Source organism: Cetorhinus maximus, chromosome 3 (genome assembly GCF_964194155.1).
Source record: "Cetorhinus maximus chromosome 3, sCetMax3.hap1.1, whole genome shotgun sequence".
Classification (NCBI taxonomy): Eukaryota; Metazoa; Chordata; class Chondrichthyes; order Lamniformes; family Cetorhinidae; genus Cetorhinus; species Cetorhinus maximus.
In genome coordinates, this window is record NC_135881.1 from 29661692 (window position 1) to 29687459 (window position 25768).

The window sequence follows — 25768 nt, forward strand, 5'->3', positions numbered from 1 at the left end:
AAGCATCAATGAGTGATGGCTTGACGGCTCTCTGTGGATCTTCAGCCGTGTGCGCAGCAGGCCCTGCTGCCCCTTCACTTCAGGGGTGTGCTCCTCCCTTTGCCCAGCCAGGTGCCTCCGCCTCGCTCTTCTTCTCTGCTTCACGTAGGGCATGAGGCGCACCACTAAATCACCAAGATCCATGATCCTGATGTTCTCCTGCAGGATCAAAGAGGGAGTAGCATAGGTGTACTAAGAACCTCTCTTGGTTATGTCTGAAGACGTCTTCATGCATGCAGGAGAGTGCTGGTCACCACTTGGATGGCCATTGTGTACTGCAGTGTGTACTGCGCTCATTGGCTGTCTGAGCCCCACCCACCTCTGTCTCACTCCACTTGTCCATTGGTCTGCATGCTGTGCTCTCAGCTCAGGCGCAGGCATTCTCCTAACCCGCACTGCAAGGCTGCACTGTTAGCTTGAACCATGGGGGAGACTGGTCCAAATCTTAATAAAGACATTGCAAGGCGCTGTGAGCACCTCCACCAGTGACTGCGCTATGGCCACATTTCGCAAGGGGATTGTACAACTTGCCCAGTCGACCAATTGTTCTGCTCCTCCCTCAAAGGCATATTAATTTGCAGTCTGCGCCCGAGGGGTAAAAACTTCTGGAGCATTTGGTGGCACATTCATGCTTTTGCGTTGCTTGAGTGGGCATGAAACATTCAGAGGCCCGACTCCAAGCATGCCAATGGAGCTGCAGCTGAACGGTCTCAGCTGCAGAAGAATGCTTACTTTTGACAAGCTTTTCCAAGTGCATGGCCACTTCCATCACCCCACCCCCAACCCCTGGAATGTGTTGGTGCACTTCCTTCAGTCTGTGCTGCTTTGCCCGCCCCACCTCCCAGCCTCACCCCACCGGAGCCCTTACCCTGGCACCACACTGAAAACCAGCCGGGAAGTAGCAACTTGCCTGTGACCCCACCTCCTGAATGCCTCTTCCTTGATGTCCTACGGGCGATGCTTGCAAGTGCTGTGCAAGGTTGTGTGAACTCACCTCCGAGTTCCCCTCAAATTTCAGGTCACCAGGTGCACGCCTTCTAAAGGGAGTGGTAAAGCGTGCCATCCTGAAATCACGCCGCCGTGAGTGGTAAATTTGACATCGGGAGATGATATTGACATGAAGGCACAAGAATGAGATGCAAATGCATTAAAATTAAGTTCTCGACATTGGACAGCGGGAAATGCAACCGCCATTGACGGGTGGAGCGGACGATCACAAACTGGCTTCACAACGTCGTGAAACCAGTGATTTTTGGCCTTCTCGCCTCATTGTCTGCTGACACCCGCCATGGCGCCTGGCACCAACGGGACTGGACGATCTGCCCAAAGCCAAATATCGGTAGACAGGGTCCAGGTTAGCCGGGTGGGTGGAGACAGAGAGAGTGATTGAGAGCAAAACTGGAGGGACTTCACTCAGCTGCCCAGCTGCTTGTACCGTTCTGCGGAGAAAATGTGCTTAAAACAGACAAATGGGCTTTAGCTTGTCATGTGACCTCTCTCTCCAACAGCCTGTAATTCAAACATAATTGTATATTCCATTTGTATCTTCATTAAGTCGGGTCTGAGGGATCCCCTCGCTTAGAGTCCCATCATCTAAGCAACTAACCTTTAATTCAACAGTTGAATACTTCAGGTGATTTTCCATAGATGCCATGTTAACAGGGCAGGAAGGGAGGTCATTCACAATCCCCAGGGGTTGGGGGAGTGAGGGGGAGAGGCAGTGGGGGAAGGGGTCATTGTCTTTGGTGGGTTTTGCAGACTTTCTGTCTCTGTCTCAATTGGGTCGGAATGTATGGTAATGTAAATTTGGGTCAGCCATCTTGAGCTGTGAGTTGGAATCCCTGTTTGAACAAAGTCTGTATTTTTAAAAGTTTAATTCCTGTTTCCAGTCGATGAATTAAAAAATCATTGTTTGGCAATGTCTTAGTGGCACTTTAAGTTAGATGCAGTTTAAAGAGGACAAAAGTCATGCTTAGATTATGCTGCACTTTTGGAACGCTTAAATGGCAGTGCACAAATTCACCTTCTTTAGATCATTGAATTCTACAGCACTGAAAAGCTTCAGATCTTAGTGCCTGTTCTGACTCTTTGGATGAGTTATCCAATAAATCCCTCTCCCCAATGCACGACAACGTTTTTCTTTCAAATAGTATATTCAATTCCCTTTTGGAAGTTACCATCGGACCGAGTTCTAGAACATTCCAGAACCTACTTCTAGATCAGTGCAACTGCAAATGATGCAGTTATACCTCATGATATTTTGTTCCAGGGTGTAGTTTGCACACTATGTGCAACGCTTTCTCAATTTAACTTATCTCGGAGTTTGACAAGTGGTATATAATTCAAGGTGATCTGTTGGCTATAATGGCAGCTTATGCTGGTGTGCAGTGCATCGAAAATGTGACACACCTAAATTCAGGGGCAAGACAAACAGAAAGTTTAGGAAATGCTCAACAGGTCAGGCAGCATCTGTGGAGAGAACAACAGAAGCAATGAGATCACAGGACCACCCTAGTACTACAAAGAGCTTAAAATATAGTCGTTTGGTAGTACAGAACTTGAGTATTGCTGAATGACCTGCCTTCCTACCCCATTAACATGGCAGATATGGAAAATCACCTGAAGTATTCAACTGTTGAAGACGAACCATTAAAGATTAGTTGCTTAGATGATGGGACCCTTGTAAATTGTTGTTGTTTTCTTCTTATGTTGGTATTCTTGTGAAGTGTCCTGATGAGTGCAAGATGAAAAGCTTTGACATATCTCTTTTTTCAGCAATTGCTTGAAATTTGTTGTACTGAGGGTTCAAGTGTAGTCAAGACAGGTGAGACCACTTACAACTCCTACTTTGTCATCACCCTGACTCCCAAGTCATGCTGCCATGTCAATAAACACCTGAAACTACATCACACTGAGAGGAAAATTTGAGTGTAATGGGGGGTGGGGGGGCGGCATAGACAAATAAAGCTCAGAATTTCAATTCTAACAATTATATCTTCTTGGTCACTCAGACTGCCATCTAACAAGTGTGGAAGATGAGGTTTGGTTTGCAAAGAAGGTGTAACCATTTCCACCACCTTGGTTGGATTCTCTCTGATTGAAGAAGGGCATTGCCTGGCACTTGTGTGGCGTGAATGTTACTTTGTGCTTATGGTGTGTTTATGGTGGGTGGGTGTGTGTGTGTGTGGGTGTGTGTGTGTGGACTATTTGGGCTGAAATTAACTGACTCCTGGGGAGGCGATCATCCAGTGGCTGCTTGGGGTAGGGGAAGGTTTCATGCAGTGAAGAGAGGGCTGCAGGCAGGGAAACAAACCCCTGCACCCCAGCAAAATCCCCAGAGGGGTCCCCCCATTCAGCACTCAGCCCTTTGACCATATTAAATTTTTTTGTCCTATCTGCTGTATGTCTCCCGTCTGCCTCAACCATGACTGCTGCTCCCAGTGGCACCCTGATTTGGCCAGCAGCTCTGGGGGACCCACATAATTGGCTGCCGCCTGTAAAATTCAGGTGGAAGTCCTGCCGTGCATGCTGGTGATATGCATTTCCAGCCGACTTAGGGAACTTCGCGCAAATGGTAAAATTCTGGCTTTCCATTGTTTATTGTGTGTGATTGTACTTGTGATGTTGTGTGTATTTGTGGTGTGTTTGGGTGTATTTGTGGTGCGTGTGCATGTATTTGCAGTGTGTATCAGTGTATTTGTGGTATGTGTCAATGTATCTAGAGAGGAGCTAGACGAGAGTGCGAGAGGAGGACTCTGGGACAGGCAGTCAGCAGCACCTAGAGGAGAGTGCGAGAGGAGGACTCTGGGACAGGCAGTCAGCAGCACCAAGAGGAGTCAGGAGTTGAAAAGGAGCGCAAGAGGAACTGGGAGCTAAAAAGGAGCGCTCGAGGAGTCAGGAGTTGAAGAGAAGTGCGAGAGGAGTCGGGAGTTGAAGAGGAGCGCAGGAGGAGTCAGGAATTGAAGAGGAGCGCGAGAGGAGTCAGGAGTTGAAGAGAAGCGCGAGAGGAATCAGGAGCTGAAGAGGAGCGCGAGAGGAATCGGGAGCTGAAGACGAGCGCAAGAGGAGTCGGGAATTGAAAAGGAGCACGAGAGGAGCCGGGAGTTGAAAAGGAGCACGAGAGGAGCCGGATGTTGAAAAGGAGCACAAGAGGAGTTGGGAGTTGAAAAGGAGCACGAGAGGAGTTGGGAGTTGAAAAGGAGCACGAGAGGAGTTGGGAGTTGAAAAGTACCGCGAGAGGAGTTGGGAGTAGAATAGGAGCGCGAGAGGAGCCAGGAGTTGAAAAGGACCGCGAGAGGAGTTGGGAGTTGAAGAAGAGCGCGAAAGGAGCTGGGAGTTGAAAAGGAGAACGAGAGGAGTTGGGAGTTGAAGAGAAGCTGGGAGAGCATGGGAGACTGAGGGAGCTCGGTGAGGAGGGAACAAGTTGATCCTTTGAGTACCGTGAGTACGGCTGGGTTAAGCATTTACTGTTATTATTGCTTATAGTTTTTAAGGTCTTATTATGTGGTTCAATGTTTGTAGGGGCTATATTCTGTAACAACGAGGAGCAGGGAAGAAGGGGCCAAGAGTAATTGATATTAAGTATCTTCCAAAAGGTTTAATTTAATTTAAAGGGCTAAGTCATGGCAGGAGAGCTCAAAGCCGTAGTGTGCTCCTCCTGCTCTATGTGGGAAGCCAGGCACATTTCCAGTTCCCAGGCCAGCATGTGTGTGGGAAGTGTCTCCAGCTACAGCTCCTGGAAGCCCGGGTTTTGGAGCTGGAGCGGCGGCTGGGAACACTGTGGAGCATCCGCGAGGCGGAGAGTATCGTCGATTGCACGTATAGAGAGGTGGTCACACCGCAGGCTAAGAGTCCACAGACAGGAAGGGAATGGGTGACCACCAGGCAAAGCAAGAGGACTAGGCAGGCAGTGCAGGAATCTCCTGTGGCTATTCCCCTGCAAAACAGATATACCGCTTTGGATACTGTTGAGGGGAGTGACCTCTCAGGGGAAAGCAGCAACAGCCAAATTCGTTGCACCGCGGTTGGCTCTGTTGCACAGGAGAGGAGTAAAAAGTGTGGGAATGCAATAGTTATAGGGGATTCAATTGTAAGGGGAATAGATAGGCATTTCTGAGGCCGCAAACGAGACTCCAGGATGGTATGCTGCCTCCCTAGTGTTAGGGTCAAGGATGTCTCAGAGCGGCTACAGGATATTCTGAAGGGGGAGGGTGAACAGCCAGCGGCTGTGGTACACATTGGTACAAGTGACATACGTAAAAAAAGGGATGAGGTCCTAAAAGCAGAATATAGGGAGTTAGGAAGTAAGTTGAAAAGTAGGACCTTAAAGGTAGTGATCTCAGGATTACTACCAGTGCCACATGCTAGTCAGAGCAGAAATAGCAGGATGTATTGGATGAAGACGTGGCTGAAGAGATGGTGTGAGGGGGGGGTTTCAGATTCCTGGGACATTGGGATCAGTTCTGGGGGAGGTGAGATCAGTACAAACTGGATGGGTTACACCTGGGCAGGACTGGGACTGATGTCCCAGGGGAAACATTTGCTAGAGTGGTTGGGGAGTGTTTAAACTAAAATGGCAGGGGGATGGGAACCTATGCAAGGAGTCAGAGGAAGGGGAATCAAAGACAAGAACAAAAGACAGAAAGTGGAATAAGAAAAGTGATAGAGAAATCAAGGACAAGAATCAAACAGGGCTTCAGTGAAAAATAGTGGGAACGGGACAAGTAATGTTAAAAAGACAAACCTTAAGGCTTTGTGCCTTAACGCGAGGAGCATTTGCAATAAAGTGGATGAATTAACTGTGCAAATAGATGTAAACAGGTATGATATAGTCGGGATTACAGAGACATGGCTGCAAGGTGACCAGGGATGGGAACTGAACATCCAGGGGTATTCAGTATTTAGAAAGGACAGACAAAAAGGAAAAGGTGGTGGAGTTACATTGCTGGTTAAAGAGGAAATTAGCACAATAGTGAGGAAATATATTAGTTCCGATGATGTGGAATCTGTATGGGTAGAGCTGAGAAACACTAAAGGGCAAAAAACATTAGTGGGAGTTGTATATAGACCCCCAAACTGTAGTGGTAATGTTGGGAATGGCATTAAACAGGAAATTAGAGACGCATGTAATAAAGTAACATCTGTAATTATGGGTGACTTTAATATGCATATAGATTGGGCAAATCTAATTAGTAACAATACCGTAGAGAAGGATTTCCTGGAGTGTATATGGGATATTTTTCTGGACCAATACATTGAGGAACCAACGAGAGAACAGGCCATCCTCGACTGGGTATTGTGTAATGAGAAAGGAATAATTGGCAATGTGGTTGTGCGAGGCCCCTTGGGGATGAGTGACCATAATATGATAGAATTCTTCATCAAGATGGAGAGTGACGTAGTTGATTCTGAGACTTGGGTCCTGAATCTTAATAAAAGAAACTACGATGGAATGAGGCGCGAGTTGGCTATGATGGATTGGGAAACGTTACTTAAAGGGATGACGGTGGATAGGCAATGGCAAACATTGAAAGAGTGCATGGGTGAACCTCAACAATTGTTTATTCCTGTCTGGTGCAAAAGTAAAGCAGGAAAGGTGGCCTAACCATGGCTTACAAGAGAAATTAGAAATAGTATTAGATGCAAGGAAGAGGCATACAAATTGGCCACAAACAACAACAGACCTGAGGATTGGGAGCAGTTTAGAATTCAGCAAAGGAGGATCAAGGGATTGATTAAGAAGGGGAAAATACAGTACGAGAGTAAGCTTGCAGGGAACATAAAAACTGACTGTAAAAGTTTCTATAGGTATGTGAAGGGAAAAAGATCGGTGAAGAAAAATGAAGGTCCCTTACAGTCAGAAATAGGGGAATTTATAATGGGGAACAAAGAAATAGCTGACCAACTAAATACATACTTTGGTTCTGTCTTCACAAAGGAGGACATAAATAACATACCAGAAATGTTGGGGAACACAGGGTTTAGTGAGAGGGAGAAACTGAAATAAATCAGTATTAGTAGGGAAATGTTGGAGAAATTGATGGGATTGAAGGCCAATAAATCCCCAGTGCCTGATAATCTACATCCCAGAGTACTTAAGGAAGTGGCCCTAGAAATAGTGGATGCATTGGTAGCCATCTTCCGAGATTCTATAGACTCTGGAACAGTTCCTACAGATTGGAGGGTAGCTAATGTAACCCCACTATTTAAAAAGGGAGGTAGAGAGAAAACAGGGAATTATAGACCAGTCAGCCTGACGTCAGTAGTGGGGAAAATTCTAGAATCCGTTATAAAAGATTTAATAGCTGAGCTCTTGGAAAACAGTGGCAGAATCGGACAAAGTCAGCATGGATTTATGAAAGGGAAATCAGGCTTGACAAATCTACTGGAATTTTTCAAGGATGTAACTAGTAGAGTTGATGCTCCCCGCCAGTGGATGTGGTTTATTTGGGCTTTCAGAAGGCTTTCGACAAAGTCCCACATAAGAGATTGGCGTGTAAAATTAAAGTGCATGGGATTGGGGATAGTGTATTGAGATGGATAGAAAACTGGTTGGCAGACAGGAAACAATGAGTAGGAATAAACGGGTCTTTTTCCGAATGGCAGGCAGTGACTAGTGGGGTACCGCAGGGATCGGTGCTGGGACCCCAGCTATTCACAATAAATATTAATGATTTAGATGAGGGAATTAAATGTAATATCTCCAAATTTGCAGATGACACAAAGCTGGGTGGGAGAGTGAGCTGTGAGGAGAATGCAGAAATGCTTCAGGGTGATTTGGACAAGCCAAGTGAGTGGGCAAATGCATGGCAGATACAGTATAATGTAGATAAATGTGAGGTTATCCATTTTGGTAGCAAAAACAGGAAGGCAGATTATTATTTGAATGGCTACAAATTGAGAGAGGGGAATGTGCAATGAGACCTGGGTGTCCTTGTACACCAGTCGCTGAAGGTAAGCATGCAGGTGCAGCAGGCAGTAAAGAAGGCAAATGGTATGTTGGCCTTCATAGCCAGAGGATTCGAGTGCAGGAACAGGGATGTCTTGCTGCAATTGTTCAGGGCCTTGGTGAGACCATACCTGGAATATTGTGTGCAGTTTTGGTCTCCTTATCTGAGGAAGGATGTACTTGCTATAGAGGGAGTGCAGCGAAGGTTTACCCGACTGATTCCTGGGATGGTGGGACTGACATATGGGGAGAGATTGAGTCGATTAGGATTATATTTCCTGGAGTTCAGAAGAATGAGGGGGGATCTCATAGAAACCTATAAAATTCTAACAGGACTAGACAGGATAGATGCAGGAAGGATGTTTCCGATGGTGGGGGAATCCAGAACCAGGGGTCACAGTCTGAGGATATGGGGTAGACCATTTAGGACTGAGATGAGGAGAAATTTCTTCACCCAGAAAGTGGTGAGCCTGTGGAATTCGTTACCACAGAAAGTAGTTGAGACCAAAACATTGTATGTTTTCAAGAAGGAGTTAGGTATAGCTCTTGGGTCGAAAGGGATCAAAGGGTATGGGGGCAAAGCAGGAGCAGGCTATTGAATTGGACGATCAGCCATGATCATAATGAATGGTGGAGCAGGCTCGAAGGGCCGAATGGCCTACTCCTGCTCCTAGTTTCTATGTTATGTTTCTATCTGTGGTGCGTGTCGGTGTATTTGTGGTGTGTGTGGTGTATTTGTGGTGTGTATGGTTATTTGCGGTGTGTACGGGTGTATTTGTGGCGTGTATGGGTCTATTTCTGGTATGTGTGGGTGTATTTATGGTGTGTGTCAGTGTATTTGTGGTTTGTGTGGGTGTATTTGTGGTGTGTATGAGTGTATTTGTTGTATGTGTGCCAGTGTATTTGTGGTGTATAAGGCTGTATATGTGCTATGTGCCAGTGTATTTCTGGTATGTGAGGGTGTATTTGTGGTGTGTGTTGGTGTATGTGTGGTGTGTGTGGGTGTACATGTGGTCTGTCTGGGTGAATTTGTGATGTGTGTGGATGTGTTTGTGTTGTGTGTGGGTGTGTTTATGTTGTGTGTGGGTGAGTTTGTGGTGTGTGTGGGTGTATGTGTGGTATGTGTGGGTGTATGTGTGGTGTGTGTGGGTGTACGTGTGGTCTGTCTGGGTGTATTTGTGATGTGTGTGGGTGTGTTTGTGTTGTGTGTGGGTGTATTTGTGTTGTGTGTGGGTGAGTTTGTGGTGTGTGTGGGTGTATGTGTGGTATGTGTGGGTGTATGTGTGGTGTGTATGGGTTATGTGTGGTCTGTCTGGGTCTATTTATGATGCGTGTGGGTGTGTTTGTGGTGCGCGTGGGTGTATTTGCAGTGTATATTGTGCATGTGTTTTTGTTGTTGATGCATGTAAAAGCTGAAAGAAATCTTCAGCACTTAGACAGTTACTCTGATTTAAGGCTGTCACTTGATAAGAACTCTGTATATCCTTCTACAGCTCAAAGCATAATCTGCAGGGGCAGGTTTCAATGGAACATTGAGTACACCAGTTCAAGAGGTTGAGCTGCGATATATTCAAGGTTGCGAAAAGCAGGCTTAAGAGAGAATGAAGAAGGATTTTTTCCACAGGAGGTACCATGCATAAAATTTGAAAAGCTGAAAACTTCAAAAAACCTGTCAACTTTAAGCATTGTCGAACTCAAAAACTAGCCTGAACTATAAAGACCACAGCACTGATTTACAAGCCTAAATGTTAAGCAGCAGAGAGTGTTCTGTACTTATTGAAACTGGCCAACTTAGTTTATTTGAGGATTTAATCAGGTCTGCATTACTCACAAAGACACATTAGATCAATGGTTTGAGAAATCGAGCTTTGCAATTAACGACTGACTCACAGTCGGATTGCGCTCTGCAGAAAAGTAAATCCAAAAACTGATCTGACAGGTTTATCAAAGAGGAAAAGATTCTATTAAAAATGTCACTATTTCCATACCAAAATACCAACTGTTAATGGGAACCTGGTATTCCTTTCGGAAACCTGAACAGGATGGAGGAGGGTTTCTGCTGGATTCTCCTGATCCAGTGCCGAAACCTTAGGGGAACAGGCCCCAGTATTTACAAGGAGGTGGGGAGGGCGAGGGGGGGTGCTGTAACAATGGGTGTATACCTGGAAATCCCAGGGGTGGGGAGGCCCTGCTAAATTTAAATGCAGGACCTCATTATCCTTTTCCGTCGTCCAGTGGGAAAGCTAGCGGCAGGAGGCCACACAGCTGGGGGCACGTTCATGTCCCCATGGCTCCTGTCAAACAGGAGGGATTGAGGCTTGGTCAGGGAGGCCTGGGTGGAGGTTGGGTTGACATGAGTTTGATTGCATTTGTCATTTTTAACAAGGGAGGATCATCGGTTGGTGGCAACTTGTGGCTTCTTCACTGATGGATGAAAGCCTGATGGATGTCTTTCTAGAATTTGGGCTTTTTTCTGTGAGTGCTCTTGACCCATTGCTACCAAAGATAAGTGATGGGCCAGCTGACTGGGGCCCATAGTCAGATTTCAGATCATCATAGGATCGGTGGCAGCCTTTGTGGTCTGCATATGACTGAAGTTCGTGCCTTCGCCAAAATCCTTCTCAACCGCTGAATGCAACATCTCAAGCAGGACCTGCAACCAGAGAGTCGGCGCGGGTTCAGAAAAGGTTGAGGAACCACTGATATGGTGCTTGCAATTAGTCAGAAATGCCAAGAACAGAGCCTGGATCCCTACACCGTGTCTGTTGACCCTGCCAAGGCCTCGGCTGTGAGAGCCTTTGGAAGGTAATGGAGAAATTCGGCTGCCCTGAGAAATTCATCATAATGATTCCACACTTCCACGGTGACATATACAAGTGTCTTGGGTGATGGGGAGTCTTCCCACCCAGTCACTAATGGAGTTAAACAGGGCTATGTGCTGGTGCCAACCCTCCTCAGCATGTTTTTCTCTACCATGCTCTCTGAAGCTTTCCATGATGGTCATCCAGGCATTGAAATCAGAAATTGCCTAGATGGTGAGCTGCTCAATCTGAGAAAACGCCAGGCAAAGACCAAGGTCTCCAAGGACATACTTTGCGACTTCCTGTTTGTCAATGAACTGTGCACTTGCTGCTGGTTCAGAGCTGGACATGCCACACGGCATGGACTTATTCTCCAATTCCCGTGACAGCTTTGGCCTGATGATCAACATGAAGGAAACTGAGGTAATGTACCAGCCTGCTCCAGGAAAGCCCTATCTTGAGCCCAAGGCTTTAGGCAAATGGCCAGGACCTTTCAGCGGTGGATAAGCTCACTTACCTCAGCTGCTCATTAGCTCAAATTGTCTACACTAATGATGAGACGCATGCAAGAATTACCTAAGCAAGGGTAGCCTTCAGCAGACTTTGAACACCAGTCTTGGAATGAAGAGGAGTAAGTTTACCTACCTAACTGAAAGTCTATAGGCAATAGTCCAGCCCACTCTGCTCTACGCATGTGAGACTTGGACTGTGTACCAGCATCATGCTAACTTTCACTTGAACTGCCTTCAGGGGCTTCTGAAGGTCAGCTGGCAGGTCAAAATACCAGACACTGAGGTGCTCACCTAAGCTGGCATGCCGACTATTCACACCATACTAAGATAATCACAACTGAGCTGGGCTGGTCATGGAGCCGGAATGTTCGTTTACCAAATTGAATCTTCTGTGGAGAGTTCAAGTCTGGGGTGCGCTGCCATGGAGGTCAAAGGAAGCGCTACAAAGACACATTGAAGGCTTCACTTAGGAGTTTTAATATTGACTTTGACCCTGGGAGAAGCTTGTCCTGGATCACTGCACCTGGCGCAACCATACAGTGTGGCCTCCTTTGAAGGTAAGCAGGTATCAGAGGCAGAGAGAAAATGCAAGCAGAGGAAATTCTGAGCCAGCAACTCATTTAAAACTCAATTTTTAAAAATTATTCATGGGATGTGGGTGTTGCTGGTTGGCCAGTGTTTATTTCCCATCCGTAATTGCCCTTGAGAAGGTGGTGGTGAGCTGCCTTTTTGAATTGCTGCAGTCCATGTGGTGTAGGTACACCCACAGTGCTGTTAGGAAGGGAGTTCCAGGATTTTGACCCAGCGACAGTGAAGGAATGGTGATGTATTTCCAAGTCAGGATAGTGAGTGGCTTGGAGGGGAATTTCCAGGTGGTGGTGTTCCCATGTCTCTGTTGGCCTTGTCCTAGATGGTAGCGGTCGTGGGTTTGGAAGGTCCTGGCTAAAGAGCCTTGGTGAATTCCTGCAGTGCATCTTGTAGATGGTACACACTGCTGCGACTGTGTGTCCGTGGTGGAGGGATTGAATGTTTGTGCAATCAAGTGGGCTGCTTTGTCCTGGATGGTGTTGAGCTTCTTGAGTTTTGTGGGAGCTGTACTCATCCAGGAAAGTGGAGAGTGTTACATCACACTCCTGACTTGTGCCTTGTAGATTGTGGACAGGATTCCTAGCCTCTGAATTGATCTTGTAGCCACAGTATTTATATGGCTAGTCCAGTTCAGTTTCTGGTCAATGGGAACCCCCAGGATGTTGGGGGATTCAGTGATGGTAATGCCATTGAATATCAAGGAACGCTGGGTAGATTCTCTCTTGTTGGAGATGGTCATTGCCAGGACTTCTGTGGCACGAATTTTACTTGCCACTTGTCAGCCCAAGCCTGGATATTGTCCAGGTCTTGATGCACTTGGACATGGACTGCTTCAGTATCTGAGGAGTTGCTGATGGTGCTGAACACTGTGCAATCATCAGCGAACATCCCCACTTTTGACTTTATCATGGAAGGAAGGTCATTGATGAAGCAGCTGAAGATGGTTGGGCCGAGGACACCGCCCTGAGGAACTCCTGCAGCGATGTTCTGGAGCTGAGACTGACCGCCAATAACCACAACCATCTTCCTTTGTGCTAAGTATGACTCCAACCGGTAGAGAGTTATCCTCCGTTTCCCATTGACTCCAGTTTTGCTAGGGCTCCTTGATGCCACACTCGGTCAAATGCTGCCTTGAAGTTAAGGGCAGTCACTCTCACCTCACCTCTGGAGTTCAGCTCTTTTGTTCATGTTTGAACCAAGACTATAATGAGGTCAGGATCTGAGTGACCCTGGCGGAAACCAAACTAAGAGTCAGTGAACAGGTTATTACTAAGCAAGTTATAGCACTTTTGATGACCTCTTCCATTACTTTACTGAGTAGACTGATGGGGCGGTAATTGGGCAGGCTGGATTTGTCCTGCTTTTTGTGTACAGGACATACCTGGGCAATTTTCCACATAGCCGGGTAGATGCCAGCGTTGTAGCTACACTGGAACAGCTTGGCTAGGAGCGCAGCAAGTTCTGGAGCACAAGTTTTCAGTACGATTGCCGGGATATCGTCAGGGCCCATAGACTTTGCAGTATCCAGTGCCTTCAGCCACTTCTTGATATCACGTGGAACGAATTGAATTGGCAGAAAACTGGCATCTGTGAGGCTGGGGACCTCCAGAGGAGCTTGTGGTACCCTGTCCTGTTTGCAACAGAACCTGCCAGGTGTCAATCTGCCTTAGCAGTCACCTACATCCCCAAAGGAACCCTAACAAACACCCCAGATGGTGACATGGTCATCTTCATCACAAAGGACAAACAAGAAGAACTGAATGGTGGAAAACGCTCAAGGGACTGAATAGCCTACTCCCATTCCTAAGTTCTGGCAGTAAACTGGGTAAAACCTTCTCTCTGAAATTCCAGCACCTTCTTCTAATAGTCCAGTTAAGAGCAAGTATTCACTTAACAAATATTTTCTCCTCAACCTAATGTAATTCTGAATGAAGTTTTATTGCCACCACTGCAGCAGATACTTTAAATCAAACAACTATCCGGCATATACAGATTTATTTTGCAACTTACTACATATTTGCAGTAAAATAGGCTGGCATAAATCATGAAATATATCGCCGTTCTTTCACTATCGCTGGGTCAAAATCCTGGAACTCCCTCCTAACACCACATGGGCTGCAGCGGTTCAAGAAGGCAGCTCACCACCACCTTCTCAAGGGCAATTAGGGATGGGCAATAAATGCTTCCCTAGCCAGCGACACCCACATCCCATAAATTAATAGGGGAAAAAAAGGAACTTATCAGGGCTATTAGACTTCATGGCCAGAATTTTACATCCCGTGGGCAGGAGCGTGCCCGACGGATGTGAACCAGAGCGAGATGATGTCGGGCAAGTGTCTCGATGTCATCGTGCACTCGCGCGATATTCGCTCGGCGGGGGTGTGCAGCAGTTGGAAGCGTGCCCACCAACACTTAAGTGGGCAATTAAGCCCATTAACAGTGGGCCATTCTCCCAGGCGGCATTCACATTTTTACTATATTTCCTGCTCTTATTTCAGATTTACAGCATCTGCAGTATTTTGCTTTTGTATTAGCTCCAGTGTCACTCCCCGTATCTGGCATTTGACCCAAATGTCATCCATAACTCCAGCCACTCAGTAAAACACTGGTTCACAGGCAAGAAAGAGAAAAGCAGAATAAAAGATAGAATCAAAGACTATCATGTCCTCTGGAACATCTCAAGACACGTTACAGCCAGCAATTAGCCTTAAAGTGTAGCCACGTTTGTTGTATTGGCACCACAAGGTGATAGATTAAATGAATGCTACATACTGTTGTTGTGCAGGCCTGCTAGAACCTACCATACTAGCCTAACTATTATATTGCTTACTATGTAGCACATTTAGCAATGTGTTGAAAGAAGAAACGTTCCAACAGAATTGAAAAACTAATGTTCATGTAACTGCGCAGTATTTTGTTTTTGTTACTGAAATCTCACAGCTCCACAATTCACTTGAGGACATTATTTTACCATAATGTTTCCCAGTATGTTCACAGTTACTCTAATACCCCATGGCCAGGATTTTGTCCTCATCGGGCGGGTTCGGCGGGGGCGAATGGGAGGGGCTGGGAAGCCGACCGCCACCTGCGATCGGGCCCCGACTGCGATTTCACGCTGGGCAGGCCAGTTAAGGCCTGCCCGGCATGAAACGCGTGCTGCAGCGCTCAGCACTGCCTGTGTGGTGTGGGGGGGGGGGAGGGAGGGGGAGTGGTGGGGGGAAGGGGGTGAGTGGGGGGACTTCGCGCATGTGCGAGAGTGCGCACAGGGAAAAGCTCCCTGAGGCACAGAGACTCTGTCACATGAGCAGGGGCATGTTATTAATGAAACGTTAACATTTTTATTTGATTTTTATTTTCTGTTGGAAACTTCATCCCGCCCGTGGGTGAGGTTTCCTAAAAAATCCAAAGGCCGCTTGGCCTTTTTGCCCGTCCGCCAACCGTAAGGTTGCACGGGCAGCGAAAAATTTCACTTAATTATGACTTTAATGACCTTAATAGGCCTTTTAATTGTCAGCGGGCGCACAGCCAGCTCCTGTGCACACTGGCCAACCGAAATATCACACATCACTTTATGCTTGTTCGGGTCGGGCACATGCCCAGCCAATGAGCAAAAAATTCTGGCCCATCTCTTGTGGTCCAGGATCAGAGACACATCTATAGCTGCTTTTACCACCACTAACCTACAGCCAACGTCAAAAGCATTGCTCTTCCACAGCTTGGTATCGATGGTGCCCTTCATAATGCCATTGTGCTGAATGCTTGCACAGAAAGTAGGATTTCATGGCTGGTATTTAATGTAGGCAACAGGAGTCTTGCCCACCAACTGGAGAGCCAAGAGAGCCCCACGCCACCTACTTTCGGGAATATTACAATTTCCTTTAAAAAGAAATCTAAGCTTCCAGTTAATAGCCGAAAAGGATGACACAAGAAGAAGTCATGTTTTAAAACTGTTACTGTAACAAAGGGCTAAAGGCATCTGTGACCAAACACTAGCTTTTTTTGTAGGCATCTTGCACTTTATACTATAGAGCGGAACATTCCCTTTTTATATTTATCGCATATCACACTCTTTGAATTACAGTCCTGATAAAAACAGTCCACAGTTACTCCCAGCTTCCAATGGGTTCCCATATCTCCATTTCACCGTGTAGTAATTTGGAGTGACTGTCTCCAGGTGATTTCCTCAGTTTTCAGGGAGTTTCTTAAATCCACCACCCTCAGTAAAGCCTGTTTTGTTGATTCTTCTTCCCCCTGGGTAGAACTACTGACCAGCTATTCTTAACCCCAACTCCTGTCACCTTAGAAATAAATGGATAGTTTACAGCATGGCTATTTACAACACAACACCTCTCTGGGAATTTGGGAGACTCTGAGTCTACTCATTGTAAACTCAAAAATGCTGCTATTGTCTCCAAGTGTAAATAGCTTGCACCTTCTTCTCAGTAAAACAATTTAAACCTTCCTTTGATCTTTAATAATCAAACCGCCCAGGTTTACTATCAGGCAGACTTCAGAACAAGTCACATGATCCCCTTCATTTACCCTAAATTTAAAGTCCCAAAATATAATAATCTTATAAACCTCATAATTGTGACAGGAAGGCCTGCTGCATTAGTGTCCCTCAGGTATTTAAACGGGCAGTGGCAGGCCTTTCCCAAGATCAAGGACCCTGGGGCGGAAATCCAGCCTCCACCCCCGATAGATGCTGGCCAATTGGTGGCCAGCAGCTGTGCATTACTCAGCAGCACCACTAGGGGGCTATTGTTGGCCCTCGGCCATAGGTGATTGACGGTGGGAGATTGATGGTCACGGGAGAGGCAGCGGGTGGCTGTCAGTAAGCCGTCCCCTTCCAGAATGCCTGGTCTCTCGCTCAGGCACTGAGTGCCTTCGAATGAGGGATCCAACCCTGGAATCCCCGCAAGCAACACTGACAAGGTTTGCTTTTCGTGCTCCCCGAATGGCACTCACCCCGCCTGCTGCTGGGTACATACCAGCAGCGGTGGGATGAGGCCGGTAAGTGGGCATTAATTGGCCATTTAAGGGCCGCAATTGGCGGGGTGGGAAAGCTGTTCACGAGTCTTCCTGTCCTGGGCTTAATCAGGGCAGTGGGGTGGGGGGAAGACTGTGAGGTTCCCACCCTCCACCTTCCCACCTGATTAAATGCCCCCCGCCACAAAACTTGACATGAGGGAGGGCGTTAAATTCACACTCATATTTCCAAGTGGCATCCTGTGGATTTACAGGGAACAGCATTGGGAGGTTAGCACAGCTGCTGACTCCCCAAACCAGTGCAGAAAATGTTGAATCACGACTGTCACCATTTTAAATGTCAGTTGTTAAGATCATGCAATATTTGTTCCTTAACTTGTTGCTGGTCTTATTCACTGATAACCAATGTAGAAGTATCTTTTAAAGGTTTGTACTTTGCAATGTTGGTTTCTTAAGAAATGCTTTGCTGTTTCACAGCTACTATAACTATCAAGGAGCTCAATGTTAACTTTGGCTTGTATTAATGGCAATTAAAGGAAAAGGTTAACATGACTCAGCATAGCATTTGTGGACAGTTTGCTTAAATAAATGTAATATTTCACATACCGATTTCCATGGCCATTACACTGTCTCACGCTAAGTCATTAGTCATTGTGGTCACTGCATTCACATCTCTGCTTTCGTCATTTGTGGACAGTGAGCAGGCTAATGTCAAATCAACATGGGCCTGGAGCCCGGACTTGTTTCGTTGCTTCAGTTGCTTGGTTGCTGGGAGTCTGTTTTCCTAAGTTTTAGCAAGGACGCGGTGTGCTGAGGGAGACAATGTGTAGTGCTGAGAGTTGTATGCTGTGGATTGGAATCCTTCCTCAGAGAAACATTACATGAAACAAAAGGGAAACAAAAGAAAACAGCAACTGTTGTTTCCCAGGAAACATGCCGTTTCCATGGCGGGCGGGTTCTCAATTCCCCACCATGCCATCATCTTGCCGCTTCATCACGCCGGGCACACGCACACCTCTCAGAGCTTCCAGCCCACCACCGCTGCAGAGAAGACATGGCCCTGAAAGGAAAAAAGGCAGCAGCCCCCAAGGTCAATGACATGTCTCTCGAGCGACTTTTGGATGCAGTGGAGGCTCGCCGTGATGTCCTCTACCCCGCTCTAGCCGCAGGATGGGCAGCAGCCTCACTAATCTGGCTTGGGAGGCAGTGGTCAGCATCAACGCCCTGCAAAAGAGGACAGCCACCCAGTGCCACAAGAGGATGAATGATCTCCTCTGTCCCTCCAGGGTAAGTCACTCTTCTCATCACTCTCAACTCACACACTCACAAACCCATCACACATTCACAGGGCCCTCACTCACTGCCAGTTCAAGGGACATCACCATTCACTCCCTCACATACACCTTCATTGTCCTCATCCCATCCATGGGACCACTCACCACCCATACATGCCAGGCACACTTATCATCTGGCCTGGCAGGCATCCTGCTTACACTTTCTCCATCTCTATTCATGTAGGACAAGCTGGCACACAACAAGAGGGAGAGGTCACAGACTGGTGGAAGAATGCCTGAAATCAAGATCCTCGTGGACTTTGAAAACAGAGCCATCCAGCTGGCCGGCGAGGATCTGGACCAGTCCTGTGCTGATGGTGAGGTCAGTGGTACTCTACCAAGTAAGAATCCAGCAGTGCAATATCCATCAGACAACCATGCTGTGAGTGATGTGTCCTGTTTCACAGGCCACTGCTATGCACTAATTGCTCTTCTTGCTTTCGCAGGCACATCTGCCAAACAGCCGACGGAGTCCACAATCCAGGGCCTCCAATCACGCCCCAAAGAAACCTCTGAAGAGGAATTTGGAAGCAGCCTCATTGAATTCCCATCTAACCTGCAGGAGTGGAAGGAAGTCGATGATTGCTGAGGGGTAAGGGAGGATGGAAACAGAGGCCGGAGAATTGATTGGAATACAGGTTTCCTGAGAATGTGGAAGAAATGCATGGACCAAAGCAGTTAGTAACTTCGAACAATTTAAGGGCTGGACATTGGGGCTTTAATTTGTGGAAGGATGTACAACTTAATTTATTAACGGAACAAGCTGTTATTGTTTTAAGAGCTGAGTTCCTCTCCTGTTTACGGAATAGAACATGCTTTTTTAAATTAATAGAGAATAGCAATATTAACAATGGAAATAGTCTTATTTAACGATGGATTAATTCTAAAAAAATCCATTAAGACTTACAGAGCTCAGGACCACTATTTCCCTACAGTTAGATTGGAGAAGGCCATGCATTATCCATCACACCCTGTGGGTCGTAGCTATTACTGGATGAGATGGCATTCAAATGGCATTACTGCACCAAGAATGTAGTGGAAGCCAATGAGATAACTTCAAATCCATTTACAATTTTCTTACTGGCTTATCAGGAAATACGCATGGATCAAAACAAAAATCAGTGACAGTATTCTTGGGGCAAAATGAAGACAGTTTTAACCTGGTCCACAGGATTGTGTAACACCTGTCCATCCAATATTGCACCCCAATGACTTTAAGACAAGTAGCTTGGATTAAAATTAAAATGATATTAAAATTACCCTGTGGCTCTCCTAATCCTGGGCTTTTTAAATCTCGACGGCAACAAATGCCTTTAAATTAATTAGTTAACTAATTTGAAAAGCGGCCCATTTGTCCCATGTTTGGTTGAATGAGCTGTCACATTTTTCACCCATTTCCATTTGATCTTTTCGAAATGCATTCTCACTATCAAACCCACTGACTCCCATCTGTGCTGTTTTGAGGTTATCCTGACTTATTGTTACCCTCCTCTCTCATTGTTTCACTCAGCCCTATATGGAAGCTCCCTCACTTTCCCTCTCTACTTCTGATCAAGGATCTCTACCCAAAACATTAATCAATGTTCTTCCTCTCTTTCTAGAAGTTATTTGTGCTAACATTTGATTTTAATTTCACCGATTTATTTTCTTGTCTTGAGCCCCAACTCCCACCTCTTCTGATCAAGTCAAATATTCTAATCTCTTGGCATCAGAACTGTGTCCCCAATACCTACTCCTTTCTAAACAACTGTCCGCCAAGTCATTGCCAAATTATGGGTTGACTTGCATTGTGGACTCGGGCTTAAGAAGAAATAGATTGAGACAGCACAAAACAAATTTACTTATGTCTGTCAGAAAAGGGTAACTTTTTACACCAGCTTAGACCATGCTGCTAAAAATGTGGTCCCTATCGGCACCCACCCCCCACCCCTCCCCTGCATAAAGTATCCTCTGGCAGGGGGTTGGGGTGCATTAAAACCCAATAATACTGCTATTAGCTTTTATTCAAGATTGTTTTAGAACGTTCAGATAGTAATTATGTAATAACATCCGTTCAGATGGTAATTATGTAATAACGTCCTCCCCTTTCCCCAGTTACTACATATAAACACTCTGGGGACAATTGTAAACTCTCAACAACATGTGGGAAAAGGGAGGAGTGTGAATGCAGGCCCACAGTAGTTCCCTGTTTTAACGTGGAGCCAGGGAGATGATTCCTCCTCAGATAAGTGTAAATGTTTGTGCTTAGCTTTTTGATGGTAGTGTTGGTTTAGTTGCTGTGGTCCCAAGAAAATTGACCACAAAATGCACAGTATAGGCAGGCATGGGGCCTACAGGCTCCTTGGATGCCATTCCTATACAGGCTAAGCATTCTTAAGCTTCACGCCATATTGGGCCCTCACTGCCTGTGCCACCGAGAACTATGAGCTGCACAATCTGATTTCTAGGCGCCTCTGTTTGGTATTTCTGGTTAGTTTAACCTTTTTTCAAAATTCCAAACAGAGGAAATCTTTCTGCCAAAGCACTTATAATGTAACCACGGTGCCAGAGGAATTCCAATGGTGAAGCAGAAAACTTTAAAAAGCTAAAAACTCCATCAGCTTGCATCCCTTACAGGATAAACCCGGTCACCATGTTGCCTTCCGGATGTCCAGAAAGCACCCTCCCTCTTATGTGCATCAGTTTGATGTGTGTGGAATCTTCAGGGAAAATGCCAATCAAATAAACACCATTTTCAAGTAGACAGCAAAGCAATGCATACTGAAGTGGAAGATGTGAGCTGTAACACTTCCACCATTTGCTAAACCTTCACCAGGTGCCTGGAGACTGTAAGTGTCATTGAAGGCTCTTGGTGTTTGACTCTGTAAACCAAGTCAATCGCAGGCTTTGTCATTGACATGATAACGTTTTGCACAGGTCTGTCAACTAGACCTGTCAACCCCCTATTTTGACTGAGATGATCACCTATTTAAAACTGTTTAAGTTAAAACTGTCAATTCAACATAACGAAAGCAAAACGTACTTCCTACATTACAGCAGTGGCTACTCACAGAAGTACTTCTGTGTTGAGAAGGGTGCTATATAAATGCATATCATTCTTTTATTGGCAAACACTTTTGTTTTTGTTAAAGCTTACACTCCCCTTCATTCATCAAACTTTAGTTCCCTTTCTCATCGGTGTAGGATGGTGGCATAGTGGTAGTGTCACTGGACTAGTCATCCAGAGACCCAGGGTAATGCTCCAGGCAGATGGTGAAATTTGAATTAAATAAAAATAGGCAAGATAAGGACTCATGGAGCTGGAGGTAATATATTAGCATGGATAGAGAATGGGTTAGTGGACAGGGAGCGAAGGGTAAGCAGAAATGTGGCATTTTAAAGTTAGCAGCTGTGACTAGTGGAGTGATGCAAGGATCAGGGCTGGGGCATCAGCTATTTAAAATTCTATATTAATGACGTAGACAAAAAGATAGAGAGTAATGTATCTAAGTTTGCTGATGATACATTTCCACTGAGCTTTGCACGTTGTGAGGATACAGAGGGGCTGATAAAAGATGTAGACATGTTAAGTGAGTGGGCAGCAAGATGGCAGATGGAGTATAATGTGGGGAAATGCAAGGTTATTCACTTTGGTCGTAAGAATAGAAAAGCTGCATTTTTTTTAAGGCATAAAACTTGTAGTTGTTGATATTCAGATAGACTTGGGTGTGCTTGTACAAGGAACTCGGAAGAGTTCAAACAGCACATCCCAGCCGCTGTTCACAACGGGCAGGGTACAGACCATAACCAACCAGCTCGTGCTTGCAAAGCTCAAAACACAGTGTCCAAGATTAGATGTGATTCCACAAATGGACATCATTTGCTAAATCATCCTCAATATACTAAGAATTATGTTGACAACCAGTTTAAGATTGTCAGTTGGGCTCACAATGTGGTGCATTTGTGTGTACTGAAAACTACATATATTAATACACGGGACCTTGTTCTCTGCAGACAGAAAGAACATGTACACACATAACGCCTGTTTTACCTAAACAAAATAAGTAACAGCCATTTGCTGACTCATTCCTCAGGGCAATGCCTTGACCAAACATGGTCAAGCTGCCTGGTTTAATTTCAAACAGTGCTTGCCGGTTACATGTCAGTCACCATCAGTGGTGCATTCTCCATAGCAACACAACCTGCCAACCAACCAATTAGCACTCGCTTCACATACTGTATAAATTGTTGTTTTCCCCTTATATTGGTTTCCTTGAGAGTGTCATGATGAGTGCAAGATAAAAATCTTAAATATGTCTCTTTCTTTCAGCAATACTCAAGTCCTGTACTACCAAACGACTAAAAAAAATTAAAAGTTCGTTATCTGAATGTATGAATCATCTGCAATAAGATAGATGAACTAGTGGCACAAAGATTTAGATCTAATGGCCATTACAGAGACATGGTTACAAGGTAATCAAGGTTGGGAAATAAATATTTCAGAGTACCAATAGTCATTCAGAACATGCGTATCACTGAAAAAAGACTCATCTTGCACTCGCCACGACATTCACAAAAATACCAAATGTAATGTGAACAACAATTTATACTTCATGAGAAGGGAGTGCTGATTGGTTGGCAAGTGGACTCTGATTGGTAGAGGAATTACAATGGACAAACACCAGTTAATGCCAGTCATCAGGTCATTAGACTTTCCCTCTATCATAATTGATTGCACAATGTTCAGCATCATTCACGACTCCTCAGATGCTGAAGCAGTCCTGCCTACATGCAGCAAGACCTGGACAACATTCAGGTTTGCGCTGATAAGTGGCAAGTAACATTTGCGTCACACAAGTACCAGGCAATGACCATCTCCAACAATAGAGTCCAGCTATCTCCCCTTGACATTCAATGGCATTACCATCGCTGAATCCCCCACTATCAACATCCTAGGGGTTGCCATTGATCAGAAATTGAACTGGACTAGCCATATAAATGATGTGGCTACAAGGGCAGGTCATAGGCTGGGAATTCTGCAGAGAGTTACTCACCTCTTGACTCCCCAAAGCCTGTCCACCATCTACAAGGCACAAGTCAGGAGTGTTATGCAATATTCTCCATTTGCCTGGATGAGTGCAGCTGCCACAACACTCAAGAAGCTCAACACCATCCAGGACAAAACAACCCGCTTGATTGGCACCACATCCACCACCTTCAACATTCAACCATCAAAGCACAGGGGCAACAGTGTGTACCATCTACAAGATGCACTGCAGCAACTCACCAAGGCTTCTTAGTCAACACCTTCCAAACCCACGACCACTACCATCTAGAAGGACAAAGGCAGCAGACACATCGGAACACCACCACTTGGAAGCTCCCCTCCAAGTCACTCACTCTCCTGACTTGGAAATATATCACCGTTCCTTCACTGTCGCTGGGTCAAAATCCTGGAACTCCCTCCCTAACAGCACTGTGGGTGTAGCTATACCACATGGACTGCAGCGGTTCAAGAAGGCAGCTCACCATCACCTTCTCAAGGGCAATTAAGGATGGGCACTAAGTGCTGGCCTAGCCAGTGACACCCACATCCCATGAATGAATAACAAAAAAGGAACAAATATTTTGTGTCTGTCTTCACAGTAGAAGACACAAGTTTCCTTCCAGAAATAGATGGTAAGCTAGAGACTTGGGCATGCTCATACAAGGAACGCAAAAAGTTACCATATAGGTAGAGCAAAGAGTTAGGAAGGCAGATGGCATGTTGGTCTTTTTTCAAGGGGATTGGAGGATAAGAATGAAGAAGTCTTGCTACAGTTCTACAGGGTTTTGTTGAGACCACATCTGCAGTACTGTGTGCAGTTTTGGTTTCCACATTTAAGAAACAACATACTTGAACTGGAGGGGGTACAGCAAAGAGTCACTAAATTGGTCCCAGGGATGAGGGGTTTGTCCTATAATGAGAGGCTGAGCAATTTGGGTCTATTTTCTCTGGAGTTTAGAAGAATGAGAGTCAATCTCATTGAAGTGTACAAGATTCTGAAGGGGCTCGATAGGGTAGACGCTGAGAGATTGTTTCCGCTGGTCGCGAATCTAAAACGCAGGGCACAGTCTCAGAATAAGGGGCCGATCATTTCGGACTGAGATGAAGGGAAATTAGTTCACTCAACGGGTGAATCTTTGGAATTCTCTGCCCCAGAGGGTTGTGGTTGCACCACTGTTGAATACATTTAAGGCTGGAATAGCCAGATTTTTTTGTCTCTCAAGGGATATTGGGCAACGAAGTGGAGTTGAAACATATATATCAGCCATGATCGCATTGAATGTCGGAGCAGGCTTGCTGGGCCATGTGGTGTACTCCTGCTCCTATTTCTTGTGTTTTGTGTTCTTGTGAAGGATATATTTACATTGGAGGCAGTGCAGCAAAGGTTCACTAGATTGGTCCGTGGGCTGAAAGGGTTGTCCTCTGATGAGAGGCTGAGTAAACTGGGTCTATATTCTCTAGAGTTTAGAAGAATGAGAGGTGATCTCATTGAAACCTATAAGATTCTGAAGGGGCTGACAGGGTAGATACTGAGAGATTGTTTCCGCTGGCACGGGAATCTAGAACACAGGGGCATAGTCTCCGGATAAGGAACCAATCATTTAGGACTGAGATGAGGAGACATTTCTTCACTCAAAGGGTTGCGAATCTTTGGAATTCCCCACCCCAGGAGTGTGGATTCTCCATCATTGAATATATTTAAGGCTGGGATAGACAGATATTTGATCTCTCAGGGAATCAAGGGATATGAGGACTGGGAGAGAAAGTGGAGTTGAAGCCCAAGATCAGCCATGATCATAAAAGCAAAATGCTGTGGATGCTGGAAATCTGAAATAAAAACATAAAGTCCTGGAAAAATGTAGCAGTATGATCTACTCCTGCTCCTATTTCTTGTGTTAAGACCATAAGGCGTAAGTGCAGAAATAGTCCATTCAGCCCATTGAGTCTGCTCTGCCATTCAATGAGATCATGGCTGATCTGATAATCCTCAACTCCACTTTCCTGCCTTTTCCCCATAACCCTTGATTCCCTTACTGATTAAAAATGTTTATCTCAGCCTTGTATATACTTAACAACCCAGCCTCCACAGCCCTCTGCAGGAGAGAATTCCACAGAATTCACCACCCTCTTAGAGAAGAAATTCCTCCTCATCTCTGTCTTAAACGGGTGGCCCCTTACTCTGAGATTATGCCCTCTGGTCCTAGACTCTCCCACAAGGGGAAACAACCTCTCAGCACCTACCCTGTCAAGCCCCCTAAGAATCTTATATGTTTCAATAAAGTCACCTCTCATTCTTCTAAACTCTAATTAGTACAGGCCCAACCTACTCAACCTCTGCTCATAAGAAAATCCCTCCATCCTCAGGATCAACCTAGTGAATCTTCTCTGGACTGTCTCCAATGTCAGTTTATTTTTCCTTAAGTAAGAGGACCAAAATTGTTCAGTATTCTAGATGTGGTCTAACTAGTGCCTTGTATAGTTTTAGCAAGACTTCCTTCCCTATTTTTACACTCCTTTCTAATATATATAGA

General features: G+C 45.6%; 1 protein-coding gene across 1 annotated transcript in view; it reads right to left on the reverse strand.

Annotated features, from left to right (window-relative positions):
• Positions 1–25768, reverse strand: part of LOC144677033 (vasoactive intestinal polypeptide receptor 2-like) — a 215023-nt gene that overhangs the window by 187425 nt on the left and 1830 nt on the right. The window lies entirely within an intron of this gene.